Below are 6,280 nucleotides of genomic sequence, written 5' to 3' on the forward strand. Positions count from 1 at the left end.
AGAAGGAGCAGATACTGGGGATTAAAGGCAATGTGGAAAATGCCCTTCTTCCCTTTCTTCCCATCCTTTCCTCCTTGGACCACCTCTCCTGCTCTGTACCCCCTCCCACCTCCCATGGGCCGCGTTCCTGGGCCGAGGAGGGCGATCCCAAACGTCCTGGTTGTGCTGAGCCACCTCCCCACCAGAGCTCAGGTCTCCCTGAGCATCCCTGGAGCCCTGGACACCTCTGTCCCTTCATTCAGGCAAGGCCTGAGCGTTTCCAAGCTCAGTGGAGAACAAGGCTGGCGTATGGGAAACAGAAGCGAGGGTGTCAGAACACGTTAGTGCTGCTTTGAGCTCCTGCCTACCTGACAAATCCCCCTTCCCTCTGAAATCCCACACAGGCCTTGCTTCCTACAAAGGGAACAAATGCAAATGCTTGTTTGTTTTGTGTTAAACAAAGCTGCCTTCCTTCCCCTCATGTTTTTCAGTAGTTGCCACACGTGGCAAGAGAAAATAGGGAGGAGGAACCTTGTTTTTGAAAGAAGGAAAACAAAAACCCAAAAAATGAGTAAACCTGAAACATCTAAGAGAGGTTTTTATTGAAGCTGGCGCGTGGTTTGCTTTATGTGTTTCCTTTTTTTACAAGCTGAGACATCTGGATTTGTCTCATTTACCAGAGGAGAATGGCAGGCAGCAGCCGTGGAGGTGATTACAGACAGGTTTAAAGCAAATAAGGAGAACAAACCAGTTGTTATTTAAGTGCCATTTCCAAGCCAAAGGTGGCCCTGCTGTAAACACAGATTACTGTGGTGCAGACACTGTCACCAGCTGTCTCCTGGAGTAAGCCTGGCTTTGCTCGCCTGCTCTGTCTGAGCATCAGCTGTGACACAGTCTGAGTTTTACTCACTGCCTTCTAAAAAAAAAAGTGACTTTTTTGGACTCTCCTCCTCCTAAATTCAACTGCAGGTTGATCTTTTCCTATTTTTAGGTGCAAGAACACCGAGGTGCAGGTCAGCTCCTCTGTCTTAGCCTAGCAGTTGTGCTGGCTTTGCTGCAGTCCAGTGGTGGCCAGCACTGCAGCTGTGACAGTGACACTCCCCCAGAGGCACCCAATTACAGATGGAAGTGGCCCAGCTGCCTGCACAGATTAGACAGAAGCAAACACGATTTGCCATCCCTGTAGATCTTCTGACACACCACGTTCACAAAGGGCAGGGTGTCAAAATGCTTTGACTTGAAATAAGAGAAGAGGGGATAAAAAAAAAAAAGTCAGAAAATGGGTCAGAATGGAAAGCACTGGGTGGAGAGGGAGGATGCTTTAGAGATGCTGCAAAATTTTGTGCTGCTCTGCTGGTTATTGTGTTGTGTTCTGGAAAGTGGCAAGTGGCAAGTCTCTGCACACTCTTAAATACTAAAATTTCAACTTGTATTGCATTTTTGCTTGAGAAGTGTGTCTATTTCCATTGAGTATGGGAAGAATTTCTTGTGTCCTGCACAGGAGGACTCAGGAAAGTTCCCAGGTAGGCAGGTGTACAAGAGCCATTTTTGGTAGCAGGATTCTAATTTGCTTTCCTAAGCCCAAAACAACTTTTTATCCCAAATCCATAAAAAGTTTCCATCCCAAAGAAGTGCAAAACACATCACATCCTACGTACACCATGTATGGTCTCCAGACTGTTGAAAAGTTGCTGAATCTGGGTAGAAGATGGTGCAACCATTTTATAGTGAATGTCTCCACTTGGCCAAAATCTCCAAATTTGGAGATTGTAATCAGTGAGTTTTGAGGCACACTGAGTCCCCATCTCCTTTCTCCCTCTTTCCCTCGCTGTGTTAGTGCTGACAGGCTCCTTGGGAGCTCCCAAGGATTAATCTGCCAACAACCCTGTCCAGACAAGCAGCTGCAGTGTTGGGTTTGTGCTGTTGGATGGCTGTGTGCTTGCCTTCAGCAGGTTTCACAGGGCAGGACAGAGCCCCTCAGCTCATTCTCCAGCTTTTTCACATCCATCCTTCCTGTTCAGGCTCCCCTTTTCCCCCCTAAAGCTGTCCTTTGTCTTGCAGAAAAGCCGTTCAGCTGGCAGGAGATCTCTCCAGGCATTCTGAGGATTGTCATCACTCTGTGTTCCTGCCAGGCAGCTTTTGGCCATTGTTAGCTGGATCCACAGTTCAGCTCGTTTTCATCTTCATCCAAGACAGGGAACTAAATCCAGAAGTGCAGCTCCTGTATTGATATCTCTGTGCTGTGGTAGGACCACGCTGCCAGGTGCTCTGCTTTGTGCACAGGGAGGGACTCCATTGTTCCACTGAGCTTGAAGCAAAGGCACAGAGAGAAGCCAGATTACTTGGGAGAGCTGAAAAATCAGCTTTGGTTTCCTAAGCCTCAATCCAATCTTTGATCCATCAGGCTGTGCTGCCTGGTAGTTTGAAATTGCTCACTTCCACGAGGGCTGAATCTGCCCCCCTGCTCTAAAATGTGAGGCTATTGATGTCTGACTCCAAACTTTCAGTGCCTCAGGCCTCTCCTGAGGGTGCCTCTATTCCAGCAGCCCAGAGCCAATGGTTTGTAGTCTTTTTGCACACATTTATTACCAGCCAGAGGAATCCACTCTGCTATCAGCTTCATGCTTCAAGGGCAAACATCCTAATTACTTTTGGGCTCCATGGAAGGATAGGTCTTCATGGAAGTGCCTCAGTCACAGATTTATTTGCCAATTACATGCCAAATCATCTTCCCTATCTGAAATGTTTGTATCTTACTGGGTTGGGGTCTGTTTAAGTTTGTTGGCGTTGTTCTGTTCCATGGAAAGGCAGCTGATGGGTAGCAAATTCTCACTTGGCATCAACCACGCTGGGCATGAGCCCAGTGGTGAATGCTCACTAATTTCCTTGCTAATTCCTGAAGAAAAGACCCTCTCAGAGATGCACAGCAAACCCCTGGTGCCCTGAGGAATTTCCCTTCTCATGGACTGTCATTCCTGTGGAGTTGTGGGCTGGATGATCTCTCCAGCTCCACTTTCCTGGGTGGAAGAGCTCGTGTTCCCAAGCAGCACTTCGTGTCCTGAAATGCTCGCTGGATGCTTCAGACTGAAGGGGTTCCCTCCACCAGCAGGATCTGGATCTGTTGAGCTGCTCCCAAAGGTGTCTGAGAGGGATTAAAGAAGGAAACAGAGGTGTAGTCCTCAAAGCAAGGCAAGGGGGATGGAGCTCAGTGGCTCCTAATGGCCTCCAATCAGCTGTGCAGTTCTGCTGGCTGAAAATTACCTTTTCCCTTGATAAGATGAGAAAAAAGCCAACAGAACACCCCCAGCATTAACAACCATAATCCTGAATTCACTCAGAGAGCACACTCTGATTTGAGCATGCTGGAATAACACTAGAACTTTTTTAGGTTAATAATTAATTGCGTGTTTTTAATTAGAAATTACTGTTGCATCCGCATGGACTTCTAGCACATTGCATCTTATTAAAGCTGTAATTGGAATACGTTATTTATTTGTTTCTTTTGTTAATGTTCATATTTCTGGCTCCTCAGGTCACTAGAGCTGCAAAAGCGACTTGTTTAAAATGAAATGCAGCAAATTCCCAACAGTAAATGTTGCTGTGTGATAGTAATTGTTCTTGTTCCTCCGTGTTCCAGCGCGGTGCTTCGGGATGCAGGGGATATTTATGTGGTGTCTGCTCAGGCTCAGCTGCTCACCAGCCACTTCAGGAGTCTGTGGCTTCTCCCCCACCCCACAGAGCTCAGGCTGGGCTGTGCTGCCCTGGCTCTCAGATTGCAGGGTGGATGGATGATGGGTGAGGATGGGAGGATTTAAAGCACTCCCAGAAGCCATTCTGGGATCAAAGCTGGTGCAGCTGGGAGTGCTGCTGGATGGGTGTGAGTTCACTTCCCAGTGAGGGATGTTTGGGGCTCACTCATTCCTGTCCACCCAATCTCCTGTGTTCATCATCCTCGCTGTTCTTTCTGCATCCCCTCCCTTGATTTCAGTTTCTGGAGATAATCCTGGATGAAGAGCAGACACTCTGTGTCCTGGCCAGGCAGCCTGGATAGCTCCTGTGCTGCCTCTGGGGAATGGAACCTGGGAAGAACTTGTGTGGTTCAAAGCAGCTGCTGAGCTCAGCCCTAAGGATCAGGTGGATACAGCATGAAAATTAAGATAAGGAATAGAGTTAAAGACCTCTACAGGCTCTGGAAAAATTTAAAGAATTAAATCAGGATAAGTATGGCTGGGAAAGCTTCAATGAGGAGCGGTCTGGTCTTCCAGGGAGTGATGGGCTGGAAACTCTGGGTCAGTCCAGTAAAGGTCTGGGGAAAAAAATAATGGAGCTTATCAGAAAAAAACAGGTTCTCTCTCAGTTCCAAACAAAATTGCATTTCCTTCCACTTGTTCCATTTGTTTCATTATCCGCTGAGAGAATTGACTCAGAAATCCTGTGTTGTGTAAGAGATAATTCTGAGGACCCTTTGTAGCCTTCTAATCAAAAGTCTGCATGGAAGCTGACACCTAAAATCTGCCCTCATTAAGGCAGTTGAGAGATTACCAGTTGCAGGCCACCCAATTTGCCTGTAAATATTCAAGGAGCTGAGGTAAACTCCACAGATGTGAAAAGCCAGCGTGTCAAAGCAATGGCAGAACCTTTGGCACCCGTTCAGATAATCTTTGGAACACCAGGATTTGGGCTGATTAGAAGAGAAAACCAAAGCAATTTGAGGAAGAGTTGGGGGGAGGAGAAAGGAGTAAATTTAGACAAGAGAAAGCAATTACAGGCTTAAAAGGAATAATAAGCATCAATTAGCAGCAAGTATCTCTGCCTACAATGAAAGCATTTTCTAATACATCCACGGTGGAATAGAGAAAGAGAAAAGACAGCTCTGTCAATGAATTGCAGCAGGGATCCCGAGATAAAGGGGAGCAAATGCTGTGGAGATATTAAACAATTACTAAGCATCAGCCTTTTAGAAATTAAAAAGGTGGAGGCTGCCCTGAGCTGAGGAGCTTTCCAAAGACACCCGATAAGGCTGCAGATGCCAGCTGATAATGGCACGTGGCTGATGCTCTTCAGAGAATCTTCTGTGCTTGGCCAAGCTGCAGCTTCCAGGGAGAGGCATGGCAGGGAGCATGGCAAAGGGCTGGAGATGAGGAATGGAGTGCCAGCTCTGTGCTGGCAGCACTGCCAGGCTGCCTGTGTGCCACTGCTTCCCGTGGAAAAGGGGCTGGGGGAAAGGTTTGGCTTCTCCATCTGCTCCTTTCCTGCGTGTGGTCCGTGGTGGGAGATTGTGCTCCCCGTTCTGCCGGCCGGGATTCCGCGCTTGGCTGTGCCTGCTGGGGAGCTGAGTGATGGGCAGCTGTGCTGAGGAGTCCAGGCTTGGCATCCATCGTGAAAGGAGGGCAGGGACATGATTCAGTTGGCTTCACCTCTCCTTAGTTCTGTCCCTGTTCCTAGGACAGGCCTCTAATTGGATCATGCCTGTTATTCAGCCGAGCGTAGATAATCCTTTTCTGTCTCTCTCCTCCTCTGCTGCCCCAAAATAATGGAGGCTGAGGCTGGGCTCGGGATTGTGGGGACTTGTTTTGTGTCTGGGACACTGATTTTTTAGCCTTTGTTTAGGAAGAACTTGTCCAGCCCCTTTTTCTGAATGGCAGCAACTGGAAAAGCTCAGCTACATCTCCCACTCGGATCCCTTCTCTTCCTAGGAAAGGTGTGTCAGGAGAGATCCCAGTGTGGAGCAGGGATGTGGGAACTGCTGCCAGGTCAGTTCATCCTGGCAAATCCCCTGCACTGTGGGCTTCCCAGTTCAAACAAAGGATCCAAGATAACTGGGAGAATTTCAGAATCCTGTGACATCCCCAGTGCCAGGGGTGAGCAGGTAGCTCTGACTGCTCCATGTGGGAGAGTTCTGATGGCAGGGGTGTGTGAGGAGGGCTGTGGAGGCAGGAGAAGCCTGTGGAGGGTGGGCAGGCATTGGATGTGCACTTCCAGCACAAGAACTAGAAAGCACCAGGGGAAGCTTCCCCTTGTAGGTGACAGCATCAAAAGAAATGAAAGAAGGTTGGTGCTGGCACTGATAGCTCAGCTGAGGAACTCCTCACTGTGGGATGGTTTATACAGTATCAGGGAATGTCACACTGATTCACAGCAGAGAAATCTGCTTAGAGATACTAAATACATGAAAGCACTGCCTAACTTTGAATGAGACACAGAAGTTGGAATCTGAGAGGCTGTTTGGGGGAAAATGGTATGTTTGCTATTAATTTTCATGCTTTTCCCTGATATCCCTTTTTGGCTGCTGTCAGAGAGA

The sequence above is a fragment of the Parus major genome, chromosome 19 (genome assembly GCF_001522545.3).
Source record: "Parus major isolate Abel chromosome 19, Parus_major1.1, whole genome shotgun sequence".
NCBI lineage: Eukaryota > Metazoa > Chordata > Aves > Passeriformes > Paridae > Parus > Parus major.